This window comes from Pipistrellus hanaki (assembly GCF_964339955.1).
Source record: "Pipistrellus hanaki genome assembly, chromosome: 4".
In the NCBI taxonomy this organism is placed as follows: Eukaryota; Metazoa; Chordata; class Mammalia; order Chiroptera; family Vespertilionidae; genus Pipistrellus; species Pipistrellus hanaki.
In genome coordinates this window covers 9,564,128-9,582,918 of record NC_140506.1, presented here as the reverse complement: position 1 = coordinate 9,582,918, position 18,791 = coordinate 9,564,128, and positions in this window count along the sequence as shown.

Here is an 18,791-nt window from a genome sequence, read left to right as displayed (position 1 = left end):
ACTGTCTCTACTTTTTAATGTGACAGTGTATATATTCTAAATAGCAGTTTATATAATTGGCTAAATTATTTTCATCTCGGATGTCTGAAGAGTCTCCACATTGACCTGCATTGAAAGGAACAGATGGCCATTTTCTCAAGTTCTTTTTGTATTTTTTAAACATTTGGCTCCAGTTACCAAAGAAGGGACACATTTTTGTCTGTGTAGGCAGATAAGTTGGGTGGTTGTAATTATGTGATGAGGGAAGCAGTGACCACCCTCACCTCTCGGAGTTGCAGACCTGCAAGTTTGATGACCTGGTTTGACTGAGATCTATGTATCCGAGTTGATCAGATTCCGTGGATAAGTGCTTAGATTTGTGCTTCCCTCTGCACTTTCTGCAGGTGAGACAAGAGCACCAGAATAGAATGCAGGGGCCTCTCCCCTGGGATTTGCCTAGCTACCCTCTTAGGTAACCTACAATTTTCCCCAAACTTTGAAATTGCCTGCTTTTTAAATAGTTCCCCCCCACACACACACTTAAAGAGACGTGTTAAAAGGCCAGTTGGCTATTCAGGCATGGTCCCTAGCCATGTGATACCTCAGTGGGGTGGGGGGTCCTAAGAGACTGGATTTTCAGCTTTGTAAGGCCAGAAACTCAATCCCTTCATTAAACACAGACTTGATCTGACTCTGGGGAACTGACTCATGCTAATGAAACTCCTAAGAGACTCATGATAAGCCAGAAGGCTAGTCCATTAATTCATAATTAGAAATAGATCTGCCAGGAGGAAGAAAATACAGCCGGTCAGCACATTCTCTCTCAGGAAGAAAATGTAGATGCAAATGCAAAATCGCAGCCACTTTTTACTCTCAGAAAAGAAGCTGCAGTCCTCCTTCTTGCAGGACAGGGTCTGAAGAGACCCTGACCAAGGCTTGCACTTGGATCATCTTTACTAGTAAGTCAGTGAGGTTACAGGATACATGAATGACTAATTTCTTTACATTGACATGTTATGGTCATAGCATCTTGTGAATGTAACCTGATGTTCTTGCCAGGAACTAAGAGCAACGTCATTTCAACCAGCAACAACATACTTATAAAGCATCTCTAAGGATGAGTTACCATGAGCAGGGCCTCTCCAAATTGAAATCCCCATGTCCTGAAGAGACTCATACCTTCTATAGGCTTATGTTGATAGGAACATACTATGTCGATAATCAGCCCTATCTTCTACACTAATAAAAGAGAAACATGCAAATTAACCATCACTCCACTATGCCCACCAGCCAATCAAGAGGCAATATGCAAATTAAAAGGAGAAAGATTGCAGCCATCCAGCTCCTCCACAAGAGGAGCGGCTGGGTGGGGCAGGACACCTGCTATGAAAGGGAGGGAGGGGGGCTGGTGCAGGCGAAAAGATCTACAGGAGCAGCACTCTGGCCACAGTGAAAACGAAAACAGCATACTCCAGCTGGAGGAAAACTGGTGCTGGAAACCAAGGGAAGGCCTATTGTACGAATCTCTTTGTGCAATGGGCCTCTAGTTTAAAAATAATGAAGTATAATAACAAAATAGAAACTGATTCACAGATACAGAGAACAGACTGCCAGCTGCCAGAGGAGAAGGTCATGGTAGGGCTAAATGAAAAAGGTAAAGGGATTAAGCAGAAGAAAACAATAGGACAAACACAGACAACAGTACGGTAATTGCCAGAGGGAGAGAAGGATGGGGGAATAGAAGAGGTAAAGGAGAGATCAATAGTGATGGAATAAGACTTGACTTTGTGTGATGAACACATGATGTAGTTTACAGATGATGTATAGAGTTGTATACCTGAGGCAATATAATTTTATTAACCCCCCACCCCAATAAAAATGTTTAAAACATATGTAAAAAATAAAAATAAATAAGGTCTTGCAAAGACATTGCAAAGTATTTGGGGTGTTCTTGCTCTCTTCATTCTATCTGTGATACTCTTTCTATAACATTCATGTGGTGGGATTAGCAAAAGGGAAGAATTAGCAATGTGAAAGTTGAACTTTATTTTCCTGAATAATCTGCACACCTGTTGCATGTGTGTTCAAAGAGCACTGGCTGTTAGTGAGGTTAATCTCAACAAGATGAGATTGAAAAAGGCTAATCTTACTTCTTACTTACCAAATGACAAATATATAATAATGCAAATTTTAAAAAACTACAAATAGCATCACAGACAGTCAAAATATAATTTTCTTTTCATTGGGTGACTAAGAAGGAATCCTAAGGCCAAACTCATGATTGTCCATTATTGCGTTCAGCAACAGCAATCTAATTGACCATAGACAATAGTTGTATTTTAAAATGCTCTGTAGAGAAATGGGATGGATAGAGATGGAAAGGTAGTTCTATTAGTAGACAACTTAATGGCAGGTTTTGACATACTCACAGGTGATTTATGGATTGGAATGGATTGAGAAACTCTAATACATTTCAAGATTCTTAATTCTGTCTCCTAGTAATAACTTAATATTAGAAAATTAGGAAAGTCTCATTTTGGGAATCTTATGCTTAGAGAAAATGAGGTGATTGAAATAAATATGACCCTAATGTTGAAGATAATTTCCTTAAGCATGTAAAGGTTTGGTTGACATTTGTATTTAATATTTCATGGAGTGGTATTTGGGAATAATTTGCCTGATTTTTCTTCTTCTTAAAAGTATCAAAATTCTAGTGTAGGGACTTTATTTAGCTATGTAGGGCTATTGTATTTTATCACAGGAAATTGTAGCTATATGAATCTACTTTTTTTTGAATGACATAGCCAAAAATACTAGAAGACACACTTTTCATTTCTTATAAACTCTTCTTCTATCTTCAGGCTTAAAAGATGAATAATGCATAATAATTATATATACATATAATACATACATTCTATATATGTATATATACATTCTGTAGATTCATTTATTAACTCAGAGACATTTGTCCATTGTAAGCAAACACATACTCCTCATAATTTGCCACCCATCTAGCTAGCTCTGATGTGTGCCTGTGGGGGTGGGGGAAGGGTAGTCAAGGACAGAGAAAGAGGAGCATGCACAGGGAAGGACAAGCAAACTGTACCGGGAGAGATCATATTCCTGCATCCACACGGACCCTCTTAGGGCCCCCCCGCACATCTGCTGCACCCCCATTCCCCAGGGCTGTGACAGTAGGTGTCAAGGTTGGTCCCTCTCAGATAGTATTAGTTCCAGATGTTTGGGGAAAAACGTCTTTTAGGTAATAGATACCTTTTTTTTTTTAAAAAAAAAAAAAAAAAAAAAAAAGAGGGTATCATGGGTCTCTAACCTTTTTTTATGACTTCTTATTAACTTTAGAATCAGTAAAAAGTACACGAGAAACCCAAGAAGTGGTTCTGTTGTGTTTTCTATTACTGATCTCCTTTACTTTCCACTCCCCAAACTCTGAAGGTAAGAACATTTTTGTGTAAATTTTATTATTCAGATAAAAAAAAAATATATATATATATATATAGACAAACAATGCTGATGTATGAGAATTCCTCTGGTTTAAAAGAAATCAATACTAGCAATAACAAATTAACTGCCTGGTGGAAATTTTGTATAACTCTGTCACTATGCTTCTTGTTTCCTGTGATCTGAATTGTAAGTGAGTTCTCACAGCACCATACACATTTTTATCCAGGTCAAAGAGACAGTGACTTAGGAGTGGAATAGTGGCTTCCTTTTATTTCTAGTTCCTGACTGTGGAATTTGGCCCCGGTATCATGAATCAGCCAACTCATGCTAATTAAATTCTTTAAAAATCCACTTGATTCAGGTTTTGGGTTAGCCTGAGAGATGGTTTTGTAAATTCATACAGAGCATAGTTACTAACTCTGGGTAGAGGCACACCACTGTTCCCCCTCGTGCTACAGTGGCACTTTGAGAATTATTTTCTTTAAATTTCATGTTTGTATTGTTTCTAATGTTGCAGAAAGACCTGATTAAAAGTACTGATTAAAAAATACTTTTAGTGTTCTTCCTCAAACAAAAGGAAAAGTTCTTGGTTACAGAATGGAATGCACCTAGAAAATGATATCTTGTTATAACGATGCTGCATTAAGGTAGAGAGTTTGGGGAAGAGGGGGAGAGGAAGAGGGAGTAAATGAGATAGAATGAAAAATGCTGAAGTGGTGAGACTGCTGCCAGGTGACTGTGGGGGTGTGGACACACTCAGAGCTCTGTCCCGGGCAGACAGACATGTGTTAGAACCCGAGGCAGCGTGTTCTGCTTATCTGCTGCTTCTTAGGAAATCGTCTCAGTCACCCAGGATGGTTTGTTACTCACATGACAGTACTGCAGAGTCTCCCTTAATAGCAAAGAAGTCTGTGAAAATCAGTGATTTTCAGCTTTATTGGGCTGTAGTTTACATAGCATAAAAAGTGTAGATGTACAATTTCATGATTTTTAGCAATTTTTAGTTATACAAAAGTCACCACAATCCAGTTTTAGAACGTTTTCATCACCCTCTCCCCCAAGCTTTCCTCAGTCCTGTTTCCTTAAGTTGGAGACTGAGCTTATTGTTATGAAATATTTACTTTTTTTCTGACAAGGGGTGTTTCAAAGTGTACTAATATATTTCCCCATAAACACTTCTTTAGCTGCATCCCATAAATTTTGATATGTTTTAATTTCATTTCCACTCCCTTGAAAATATTTTTAAATTTCCCTGCAATTTCTTCTTAGACCATGGGTTATTTTAAAAAGTCGGCTGTTTCACCGGGCCAGTGTGGTTCAGTGGTTGAGCATCAACCCATGAACCAAGAGGTCACTAGTTTGATTCCTGGTCAGAGAACATGCTTGGATTGTGGGCTTGATTCCCAGTAGGAGGTGTTTCTATCTCTCTATTCTTCTCACTTCCTCTCTCTCTAAAGACCAATAAAAATATATTAAAAGTCTGCTGTTTAGTTGCCAAATATTTCTGATTTTCCAGCATTTTCTTGTGTAGCTCTAATTTCATTCTGCTTTGATCAGATTTCTATGTATTATTTCAATCTACCAAGGGTGATGGCTGCATTTTATAAGATGTATAGTTTAGTTTTTTATTTTTTATTTATTTTTAAAAAAATACATTTTATTGATTTTTTACAGAGAGGAAGGGAGAGGGATAGAGAGCCAGAAACGTCGATGAGAAAGAATCATCAACCAGCTGCTTCCTGCACACCCCCTACCTGGGATGTGCCCGCAACCAATGTACATGCCCCTGACCGGAATCAAACCTGGGACCCCACAGTCCACAGACCGACTCTCAACCGCTGAGCCAAACCGGTTTCGGCTGTTTAGTCTTTTAAAAAACTGCCAAATTGTCCTCCAAAGTGGCTGCACCCTTTTGCATTCCCACCAGTAATTAATGTGAGTTTCTGTGGCTCTTCATTCTTGTCAGCATTTGGTATTGTCAGTGATTTGGACTTTGGCCATCTTAATAAGTGTATAGTAGTATCCCAATGTATTTTTAACTTGCAACTCCCTAATGACATGTAATGTCTATTATCTTTCTATATATTTGTTTCTCATCTGTTTATCCTCTTTGGTCAGGTATCCGTTTAGGTCTTTTGCCCATTTCTTAATCATGTTGTTTATTTCTTATTGGGGAGTTTTAAGAGATCTTTGTATATTTTGGATACCATTGCTTTTTCAATTATGTCTCTTGCAAATATATTCTCCCAGTCTGTGGCTTGTCTTCTCATTTTCTTGACAGACTAACTTTTTGTTTTTGTTTTTACCTTGAAATTGCCTCTATATTATGTCTGTATTCCTGCCAAGTGACTTCTTGCTTGAATTAGCTACTGCCTCGTTCTCACATTGTTCACCTGGATAAGTTGTATCTTCCCACTAGATCTGTATATTCAACTTGTTGGTCTGCTTCTGTTTTCAGATGGTCAGGGTGCCCAGTCAGAGTTCCTACCAGGCTTACCTCCCGACAGCTTTCCCAGCCTTCTGTTGTAGCACCACCTCCTGTCCTCTGCCTGGGAGCTGACTCATTAAAATAAAAACCCAAGGAAATGTATGACCTCTTTCTAATACCCATGCACACAGAAAGCCTTCCTTAACATGGCACCAGCCCTCAGAAATATACAAATATGACAATTATTACCTTTTATGCTCCTTTCAAAAGTTGACAATATCTGATGCCAATATCCAAGGGTTTATGGAACAGATGAGTAAATTATGAAGCGTGAAATTAATATAACCACCTGGGAATCCACCTTCCAATTTAAGATTGATTTTATTGGCAATAACAGTGAACATATCTATGCGCTCTGCCAATTTCCCTCAGGTAACAACAAAGCTAAATTTTGCTTGGTTATTCCCTTTCTTTTAAACAATAGTTTTGTCACAGATGTATATTCCTAAGAATATATTATTTAGGTGTGATTGTTCTGAGTGTTTTAAAATGTGTACTATACCTTGCAGTCTTTGGCAACTTGCTTTTCCCCTCTCAACCTATTTCCTAAGGTTCATCAAAATCCTGTGTAGGTATTGAATAAGGCTTAGCAATGTTCTCCCAGAAGTCACTCCTCATTTCTACCTGTTTCTCTTCTTTTCATATTACACCCCAGAATCCTCTTGTTCTTTCCCATTCAAATTATATTATACCAGAGGCCCAGTGCATGAAATTCATGCACTAGCGGCGGGGGGGGGGGGGGGGGGGGGGGGGGGGGGCGGTGTCCCTCAGCCTGGACTATACCCTCTTGTACTCTGGAAGCCCTGCAATGATTCACCACACAGAGGGAGGCCCCGCCCACTGGCCACAACACTGCTGGCCAGGTGCCTGGCCTCCCTCTGTGGGGCAATCCATCACAGGCTCAGTGATCTATTGCCCCAAAGAGGTAGGCTCTGCCCACCCATTGTAATGCCACTGGGATAGCCTGGGCCTCCCCCTCTTTGGGGCAATTATAGAGGCCCCTCCCCACTGAATGATCATCCCACAATCTGTGGCCTGGGCCTTCCTCTGCAGGGGTGATCATGGGGTGATGGTGGGGTCCCTCTGACCGATCACATCGCACTCACCTTGGCTGGCCTGGTGCCAGTACATGTCATAGCGTGGTCATCCGTAAGGTCCTCTGGACCAGTGTTTCCCAACCTTCTCTCATGATGAGAATCACCTGGTGGTGTTGTTAAAACACAGATTCCTGAATCCCAACTAAGAAGTGCTAAACTAGAATTTTTGGGAACATATAGGTAAAATTGTATACTTAACTAGTGCTCTAAGACAGATGTTATATACAGAGCACTAAGTTAGGTATGCAATTTTACCTATATGTTCTCAAAAATTCTAGTTTAGCACTTCTTAGTTGGGATTCAGGAATCTGTGTTTTAACAACTCCACCAGGTGATTCTCATCATGAGAGAAGGTTGGGAAACACTGCTCTGGACAATAGTTCTGCTATTCGGTCATTCGGTTGATTTGCATGTTACACTTTTATTATGATAGATTTTTTTAAAATGTGTTGATAAATCTTTGACATATAAAAATGTATAGATTTAAAGTGTGCTACTCGATGCTTTAATATAGTTATGCATTATGGAAAGAACCACAGTTAAGCTAAGTAACTTATTCACTACCTTGAAATACCTGCCATGTGTATGTGTATGTGTGTTGAGGAGATTTACGATCAACATTCTCAGCACATTTCAAACATGCCATAGAGTACTGTTAGCGGTAGTCATGATGCTGTGCACCAAGTCTCCAGTACTTGTTCATCTTGCCAGAGTACAGCTTTGTGCCCTTGGACCAGCATCTCCTTACCTGGCTCTGCTGCCTGGCACCCACCGTTCTGCTCTCTACTTCCAGGACTCCTCTGTTTAAATTCCACATGGACGGGAGATCATGTTGTGTTTCTCTTTCTGTGTCGACCTATATGACTTAGCATAATGTCAAATGGCAGGATTTTCTTTTTTAAAAGCTTAATAACATTCCATTATAAATATATTTACCACATCTTCTTTATCTATTATTCCACCAAGGGACACTCAGGTTGTTTTCATATAATATCTTGGTTATTTTGAAGAATGTTGCAATGGACACGGGAGTGCAGATATTTCTTTGAGCTACAGATTCCATAGTTTTGGGGTCTATATAGCTGGAAGTGGGACTGCTGGATTATATGGCAGTTCCATGTTTAGTTTTTTGAGGAAACTCCAATTTCCATTTCCATCAACAGTGCACAAGAGTTGCTGTTCTCCATTTTTGCCTATGCTTATCTTTTGACATTTTGTTAATAACCATTCTAATCTGCAAACTCCCATATTCTGAAGGATTTTTACTAATATTTCTCAAAATATTAGTCTTTCCAGGTGGGTGTAGCTGAAGCAGTATAAACCCTATACAGGAAGTATAGGTACCAATAAACTCATGGAGACTGATTTGGGCAGTCTTTTCAACAATCTTGAAATTGCAACAAGAAAGCAGGGTTGTTTTTTTTTTTCCAGTCTCACATGTAAGTTCATTTTTTTCCTTGTAATAAGGAACTTACATTTTAAATGTCAGTTTTTGACATGCTAATATATTTTACTTATTGGTTAGCTGGGAACTTAACAGAAATTGAGAGAATTTGTAACAAATTGAATTAAGAATACATAGTCTAGTTACATGTACAATGTAGAAATATGTACTCTGTAAATTATACTCAATTAGATTTATTTCTATTGTACATTATATTAGACTTTCTTGGTAGAACTAAAAAATATTTGTTTATAGTAAATATTTTCAATTTTCTTAGTGTTGGTGTATCTTCTGGTTAATATAATTTCACACATATTAAATATCTTGTTTGTGTTGAATAATCTTTGGGAATTTAGCAATGAATGTTATTTGTTTCCAATTTCTGTTGGCTTTAAGATTTTTAACCTTAAAATATTTGTCTTCTTTTCTCCTCAACACAATAACATTCAATGTGAGCATATGCCTTTGTATGTAAACATCAATTCAGTTCTCCAAAAGAGTCTGAGTTAAAGCTAAATATAATACTGCTTTTCCACCATCAGCTGTTTGACATCTGCATCGATTTTACACTAATGAACTGAGTATTTCTTAGAATATTTCCACCTAAAAAGTGCCAAATTTGACATTTAAAATGTCTAATGTTTAACAACTTAATGTATGACTTTTTTTTTTGGTTATGACCACTCATTCTGTTCTTTTTGAGTTCTAGTTTTGCGATAACATCTCTCTCTCTCTCTCTCTCTGTCTGTCTCTCTCTCTCTCAATATTAATACTTTAACTCACGTCAGCAATTACCTCCTCTTTTTTCCCCATCTTCCTTCTGTAACAGGTAGTACTTTTCCAGGAATCAGTTTTGACAACCCAAGAAATTATCTAACTAATCAGTGTACAAAGCCAGTAAATAATGCAGTCAGCACACTTTTTAATTCCAAATATACTGCCTCTATTTTCCAATGGGAATTGCTCTTCCACTATGAAACACATTATCAACTGGGAGAAAAAAAGGAGCAACAAATTTTGAAAAATTTCTTCAATGCCCCTAAACAAAATATACTTTCTGCACTGTATTTTATTGGATTTACCTACTTTTTTTTAGCTCAGTTAGTAAATTCTGCCATCTCTCAAGGGTCAGAGTTCAATCTTATTTCTTCTTTTCCTCCATGAATACTGTGTGCATCACAATCTTTAATGTAAATATATTTTTATAATCTAAGATTCTTTGTTTTTGACATTTTAATATTTCTGATATGTAAAGTATGCTGTACAATTTATTGATATGTTTAACTTGTTAGATTTTATTATTCTTCCCCCCCCCCCCCCCCCCACACACACACACACCAGCTGGATGTTAGTTTTATTTACTGATCATCCTTACCTTCCTGGTGAGCAACCTTTTGTTTTTTGAAAACTTGCTTTGAATGATGACACTGTACGTGGTCCTCAATTTTTTTTTCAAACAGCAGCTGGACCTAAGGAGAAAGAGATGAGAGTGAGACAGAGAGAGGGAGGGAAGGCGGAAGGGAGGGAGGCAAAGAGGGAGGCATTCTAATGGCACTCGATGATTTCTTAATTGAAATATATTTAAAATAAAACATTGTGAAATTTAAGGCACATGTTGATTTAATATATTTATATATTGTCATATGATTGCCATTGTAGTAGTGATAGTTAGCACATCCAGTAGGCATTGTTTAAGGGAACTAGTAGTAGTAAGTCCCAGAGCTACAAAGAACAGCATTGTGAGTATATAGTAAACAACAATATGCATTATAATAATCAAACCTGTCTAGAGATAGACCTTAATTATTCCAATCACAAAAAAATGACATGGTAATTATGAATTCTATTTTCTATTTTCCCTAAGCTTTAAGTGGACCCTCCTCTGCACTTCCCATGGTTTGATGGCTCAGCCTTTACTTTCATTAGGTAGGATGCCACTGTGTACCTCTGATAAACTCCCCTTTTTAGACAGAAAATATGTAAAGAGCTGTTAATCCAAGCTGTTATTGGAGAGGTGCTTTATCATGTGTTTTTACTGAGTTAAAGAAATCTGCATATGTTTCCTCCTATATTCTTGCACATATAGTCTGGGGAAGTCTGTGGGCAGCACAGGGTCAACTGGCATTTGGAAATCATTGTTCTGTCTTCAGGCAGAACTGTTTTGCATCTTATTTGTCACTATTTCATGTCTGTTAATTTTGTCTTCCTATCTGAGTTGTGAATTCTTGAGTTCAGAAATCATCAAAAAATGTGTATCTCCAACATTGTAATTTATTATTTCTCCCTCAGAGTTTGGGATGTTTCCAGTGATAAGTGATATGATGAGAATGTGGCATATTTATAGTTGACTGAATGGTTTTTCGATTTTTCAATGCAAGAGTGGATTTCCTGTACTGAGTTCATTACTCTCCAGTCTGATCCTTTGCTGTCCAACCATTGTCAATCAAGATCCTAATTCCAACAAGGCCACAGGCCTTCACACAATAAAGGGAACCACAGGCACTAAACAACGCTCTGTAGGTAAATGCTGACTCAATAATAACTCCCTCGCATCTTGCCTTGGAATAGAGCAAAATGAACTAATATTGAGGTGATATTTGGTGTTGCTTAAAGCTATTTTGGCTTTCAAAATCAACTCAAGGTTGAGCTTTCCCCTTTAGCATTTTATATTTACCACTTCAGAACCAGTATAATTATAAAGTCTTCTATCATTTCATCCTAGACTGTTATTTGCAGCAGAGAAGATATTTTCACCTGTCTCCTTCTTATTCCTAAGGAGATGAAACTATATTTGAGATGGACAAAAATCTTAATTTCTAGAATCCTCAACCAGTTGCTCATAGCTGCCTTGGTACCAGAGAGGAGGGATGTGAGGAGAAGACACAGCCAGACAAATTGCCAAATTACTCGCTGGAGACATGGCTTCATACCTCTATGTGCTATTGTAAATTGATTGCTCTTTTCATTCTAACTCTCGATGCAACCTAAAATTCAGGATCAGGGCTCATGTTTTTCCCCTCTGTATTCACACCCTAACCTCACGCTTGATAATAACAGTCAGAAGAGCCAAGTAAAAATGAAGCCAAGTAACCTTGTACCAGAAGGAAAAGAAAAGGGATTTTTACCCACAGTCCATTGAGGAGCTGGCCTAATTTGTCCCTCCTGTCCCCTCATGAGTACAGAGTGGGGCAGTTTAGGGAGCAGGAAAGCCTTCGCCAGGCAAATGTTACTCAAATAAAATATTTTTAATTAAAAATAAAACAAAAGGTAAATATTATTTTATTATGTCACCTGCTTGGATCGTAGGGTTTTAGAAAAGGATGAATAATAATTAAAAAAAACAAAAAACAAACTAAGCCAAATCAAACACCACTTCTACCAGCAACAATGGGAGCAATACCAACAACAACAAACAGCCTTTTGTATGTGGCTTTTCCTTTGTCTTTAAATGTAACTCCCTTCTCCTACTTCTGTGGTTCTTTCCATAATTGATTTAGCTCTGAGCTATGCTGCATCCCTTCCTTTAGGGACAGAATAAATGAGTAGGTGTGTCAGGGAATTATAGGGAACGGGGTTTATTTCTTTAAAAATATAGCTTCTCTGAGGACCAGTGACCAGGACAAAACAAAGACAGCCAAGCACGAACGAGTATTGGCTCTGTACAGCGGTACATCAGCAAATTTGTTTTTCTTCTCGCAAGCTTTCGTTCATGGCTAGCATTACTGATTTCCCTCTTATAGGCACTGAGTCAACACTCCTACCCTGATGGTTTTAGTCAACACCCTGAGCTTTACATTGACTTTAAAAACATAATTCTTTGGTTTAGCTCGTTTTTGGAAACCCAATTCATTGCAAGTAGGTTTAGTAATAAACTTGGCAATCATATCATAAAAAGACTGAAAATCAGCTACTAATTTTTTACATTAACCTGAAGATTTTCATGACAATCAATTATCTGGGAGTTTAATACTATTTGAAAGAACTGGAAATATTTATGAAATACCAGGTGAAACTGGTCCAAGTCTTACCAGGAGGGATTTGTGTTTTTTATAGACCCCTGGGAGGACTTTCTATTTGTCTTTTTTCTGCTTCCTCCTTATACGCCAGAAAATAATTATTTTCACACATTCTGTCACATTACTTCTTTTGAAAAACCCATCAGATGCTACAAATAAAACTCTTAAGTAAATAAATTACAAATACTGGTTTATCCATATTTGCATTCCCATTTTACCTCTCAATGGATATTTCCAGGTAAGTTATGTTGAGTTATTGCTGTTTTGTTTCAGAAGTTTGTCACCTTTCCCAAATTGAGGTGAGTTCATTTTCAGCATCTTCCCTGGATGATTTCCTATGTGTAAAGCTAATATATATGCACTCTGTTCTTCTAATACCAGGATTGTTTTGAATAGAACAATTTACATTTCCTCTTTGAGTTTCTCCATCATCCTTGACTGAATGCAATACAAGCTCAGTGATATTCTTATATAAAATAGGTCAGTTGTCTTCAGGTACACTGAGCCATGGCCTTAGTGTTATGCCCAGACTTCGTGATCCCCCAAGGACCACCAGGGAGCCAAGTCCGATGCAATAAACAAAAGAGCCTTCACCATGCTAGCATGGGCCCTTCCCACCAACGCCGGCAGCATGGCGGAAGAGAGCAAATTTCTCCCAGTCCAGGGGTTTTGAGGGCCAGGGATAACTCCGCCCTGCGGGGTGGAGTCGGGAGCTCATCCTTGTCCCGCCCTGCCCTCTCATTAGATTTATTTTGTGCCCAGAGCAAGTGCTATTATTTTATTTAGTAAGGCTTGCTTGTTTTTCTGTCTACATTTTAAATGACAGTTGTATTTGGGGAAATGCTGTTTTTATAAAACAGATCTTTAAGTGGAATTTTTATTTGGTTTAAATTATTTATTTTTAAAATAATATCTAACCAGAGTTATTCCAGTGAAAAGTGATGAGTTGAAAGTATATGCCTATAGATCATTTTAATTAAATATACTTTCATTATTTTGGGATAAGCACAACAATAAGTTTCTTCTACCAAAAATATTATTGAAACAATATTACCTAACAGGTTTGTGCACAGGTATTGTTATTGTTTTTTAAGGTTCCTGATACTGTATTTTTCACCCTTCTTTTTTAATTGGATGCTTTGTAGATGTCACTTGATAGTGTACTTTTTAATCAAACAAATATTTAATTCTGATTCTACAAAAGTATTTTTGGATGGAATAATCATGGCCAATATTATAGCCAATTATAAAAACTGTGATACAGAATTATTTATTCTAAGTTTTTTTAACCATGGTTTTGGTTCAGAATTTTAGTTAAATTACTTATCATTGGCTAGTTTACGTGTATAACCCTAGTGAGCCAGCAACTCACATAGCTTTGTTTTTCCCCTAGAAGAGTTTCTTTCTTTTTCTCTCTCCGATTCACCTATATGTGTACTCTGTGTTGTAAATACAAAATCTGTGGAATTCCATCATCATGATTGAATCTCTGTTGATCCTCTGGTCATCCTAACCTTTTCCTGTATAGATAGTCTAGAAAAATAATTTCCAAAATGGTCTGAGCTTGTTACAAATGTCTTACAATTGGATGTATTTGTTTTTCAAACATATAAACATCTTTTAGATTCCATTATACAAGCTCAGAACATTTTGTACTTAAGAATTTACCGTTCTGTTGATGACATATGTAAGCCACTACCTTTTCTGTTAAGTTATTTTTGTTAATGACACTGTTTTTCCTTTTCTGTTGACATAAATCATGATTTTGTACAATATTCAATCCTGATAAAAATGTTTATATGCATTATAACCAATATAAATGTAAATTAGAATATACAGAAATGATTTTTTTTTTAAAGGATAGGATTGGGAACAGTAGAGATCAGTTAATTAAGTTGAGTTCAATAAGGACACTGCATATGGATTACCCAACAGGAGACTGTCCCTGACCTCTACCATGCCCCTTCCCCAAGGCCGCCCCTACCTCCCAACACTGCAGGTGCCTGAGGTAATTGTCTCAAGTTGCCAACTTCTCATCTCCCACCTACATTCCTGCACCATCTACTGTAAAAAGTGTTCCATATGGAATTCTTATGCAGTAGCATATTTTCCAAATTATATCGTGCTAAAGTCCCGATGCACGACATTCATACAAAGGGCTTGGCCCTCACAGCCACGACAGCTTCCCTTGGCCCTGGAAGCCCCAGCTCTGTCTGGAAGGTCATCCTGAAGGACATCCAGAAGGCTGTTCGGCTGTCAGGTCTAATTAGCATATTATGCTTTTATTATTATAGATATTAAGCATTAATATTTTCAATCACCAGAAAATATACTTTTATAAACAAGGAACAAAGATGAATCCCATCTCAACATTTTCCAGAAGTTTTAGTGAAATTAATAACAAAAGAAAACAGAATATAAAGGAATTGGGGAAAAAGTTAATATAATTATATATATATATATATATATATATATATATATATATATATATATATTATTTTTTTTTTAACTTTACTTTTATTGATGATAATATTATAGAGGTTCCCAATTTCTACCCTTTGCCCGCTTCCCTCGGGCTGTCACCACACTTTTGTCTGTGTCTATAGATTATGCATATGTGTTCTTTGGCTAATCTCTTCATTTTCTTTCATCTAGTTCCCTCTCCCCCACTCCTCTTGACAGCTGTCAGTCTGTTCTATGTTTTGTCAATTTATTTTGTTTATTAGATTCCACATATCAGTGAGATCATGTGGCATTTGTCCAGTTAACAATATTACTGAGAACACTGTGGCATAAAGAAGTTAAAGTGACTTGTCCAAACTCATACCATTAGTTAGCAACAGAGGCAGGATCAGAATCCAGATGGCTGGACACATTTTCAGTAATAAACTGGAAAATATCACATTAAGATTACACTCTCACTTCTTTTTCTGTGTGCTGTTAAAAAATGTTTTCACTTAATCTTTTAAATAGAAGTAAGATTCCAGTTTTAGATGGTAGAATGTTTTTGAAGAGTGAACAGAAAAAGAGAGCTGCTTTTAACCAATTTGTTCTCATTAGAGGAAAACAATTTTATTCCAGTTCCATTCACTTAAGGATTTTAAAATTAGGCATAATTCTGTTACATTTCTCCTCTTTTCACCAGAGAAACTAGAGTATAAAATGCAGTGGTGTTCTCTAGTATTGCAGGAGTGGTGGCCTACTTCAAATCGAAGTGGTTAATTTTTTTCTGTAACTTTTTGTTGCTAATCTTTTCTTTACTACTACTTATTATTATTATTTTTAAAGACTGGGGAGATATATCCATACACTAAGGCTAACTAGAAATTCTAGATATTAATTTGAATAATCTGAATCAAAATGACTTACCCTGTTCCAAGCAGCTAATCAAGGGAGGCAAACATTTACCCTGAAAATAGTACCTCTTTTCCATTTCAGTTTGATTCCTGAGTTTCGAGTTAATCTGAAACTTTAGTAAACACACTGAAGTTGCTATGAATTGTATTTTAAACGTCTTCTCTCTGTCCTAACACGAAGGAAAGGAGAGCTCTGCATCTGTTTGTTTAATCCCCAGGCTGTTGGGGGAGTGTAGCAGAAGTAGAGTGGTAGATTAGAAATAAACCTAGTAGCACCCGGAGAGCAGAGTGTCCTGGCTCTGGAAAGCACAATGGTTTGCAGGTGGAAGGGCAAAGGCTAGGTTTGTAGTCCACGCGTAGTCCTTTCCTCTGCTCTTGGATCCTGTTCCCCTTTTCATGCTCTTTAATTCCCTATATGCTTTGCACCAGTACCTGGGAATTGATATTTCCCCTACATAGCCATTAGCCTTTGACCATGAGGCCTCTACATGCTCCCATGTTCTCACCCCAGATCCACACCGTCGGCAGAGCTCCATGTGTCTCCACGGCAAAGGGAGACTGCACCCTTTCTTGGCCTTCTTCCTGTCCAGAGGGACTTCAACACTCCCTGCTGAGGATCCGCCTGATGTCACCTTCATGAGTGCCTTTTCCTCAGCCTCTTGCTGCAGAATCTAACCCCAGGAGGAAGGGAAGACCGAGACAGATATCCCAGTGGGTCAGAATAAGGAACAGAGGAGATTAGAATGAGGAAAGAGAGATGAGAGATGGTAAGGGTGCTTATGGGGGCGAAAAATCTTCATTTGTAGAAAGAAAGAGGATTTGAGAAGTTTTATTGGAGATTATGAATGGAATCCTGCTGCCTTAGATGGAGTTCCCTGTAAACAGATTATTCCATATAGAATTTGCATGTACAGTAAGTCCTCGGGTTACCTCAGAGACCTGTCCCTATGACGCAACATAAAGCAGTTTTCACTGTGAGTGGGAATCCACCTACATAAGCACCTACATCACTCACATGAAGCATATACACAGCAGTAATGAAGTGAAACAGTAAAACAAATTTAAAATAAAGATTAATGCTGGTTGTCTTTCCCAGCATCTGGAAGGGTTCAGGAATCTGGAGAAGGCGCTGCAGCATAAATTAATAAAGAGACATATGATATAAATTTGTAATCCACGGGGGAGCCAGAGGAGCTTAGCTGTAGGAACCAAGTTCTCTGAGTCTCCGGACCCCTTGCTTTTATTAACACAAATTTCCCTAAAGCAAAGCAGATATACATATCAAAGGTTAAGGTTTAGTATACAGTAGGCATTATCAAATTGGGGGAAAGGCTTTCAGCTGTTTGGGTGTTTGGCCAGCAGGAGGCAATAACATGTAGATTAAGATGCCCTCAGCTGTCTGGCAGTAATCAATCATTTACTGGTATGCATCCTTTTCAGATTTGGGGAAATGCCTTGGGCCATTGCAGTAGGTAATAATGTAGTATTCAGCCCTGCTGAAGGCTCAAGGTTCCATCAACCTTTTGATGAAACTTCTTGAATTTAAGACATGCTGGAATTAGCCTCTGGCAAAAGATAACAATTCCTGACCTTTACTTGTGGGAAATAAATAATAAAAAAACATAAAGCACATGTGTACATACGTCAAAGTGACAGAACTTGTTTTTCTATATAAATAAATGCGAGATGGCGACATTACCACAAATCTAACGTAACCAGAGGATTGTCTGTAGTTTGTTTGGGTAGTTGATTCCTGTGGGGGTATGTGTGTTTATAAAACTGCAGAGAAAATTGCTCCATGGTAATATTAGGCTAACCCTCAGTCATAGTTGATTGGTCTAAATTAAACACTGCCTGGAACTGATCAAACACAGTAGTCTGTCTCTTGGCTGTATTTGATTGGTTCATGACTGATGTGTCTCTTCTGCAGAAAATTGTAAGCGCTAAATAAAAGTTAATTGCTCTGAGAAAGTAAATATAATCAATTTCAAATTATTCATTTCAGTGGAAAAGAAATTTTGTTTCAATGAGAAAAAAATAAGTCCCAAACAATGCTGAGAAAAAAAAAAATATATATATACATATATATTACATATATAGTGTATGTAATATATATTACACACACATATTACATACATATATAGTGTATGTAATATATATACATATATTACCTATATAGTGGGTAATATATATTACATAGTGTATGCAATATATACATATATTACCTATATAGTGGGTAATATATATTACATACATATATAGTGTATGTAATATATATATTACATATATAGTGTTCCAAAAATGTATGCACATACTTGAAATAATTATAAAGACAGTGTTTATTAAAGTACATTTTATTTTTAAAATTGAGCTATCAGCTCTGAAAATGTATATTTTTGGAGGGACACCATGTATAAATTGTTTTGAGCTCTAACACTATGAGTTGTATAAGATCTGGATTAAAACAGAATCGGTAGTGCTCTACTAGGTTTGGCTCAATGGATGAAGGGTCTCAGGTTCAATTCCTGTCAATGTCACATGCCTGGGTTGTGGGCTCTATCCCCAGTGGGGTCCTGCAGGAGGCAGCCAATCAATGACTCTCATCATTGATGTTTCTATCTCTTTCTCCCTCTTCCTTCCTCTCTGAAATCAATAAAAATACATCTTAAAAAAAAACAAAAACAGAATTGGTAGTAAATGAAGATGCTGCAAACACCTAACAAAGATAGATGCATTAGATAGTTGTTACATTCTTATGACCTTGTAGTTTGAATGATTAACTTTTCATGTCATTGGTCATTATTCCAATATTGTTTTTTCTATAATGCACAGACAGACACCCCTTCACACAAACAACTATCAAGCTTTTAAGTGTCAGTAGTGCCATAGCTTAGAAATCCTACCCAGCTGATTTGTTCTTTAAAAAAAAAAATTCTTTATTGATTTTTA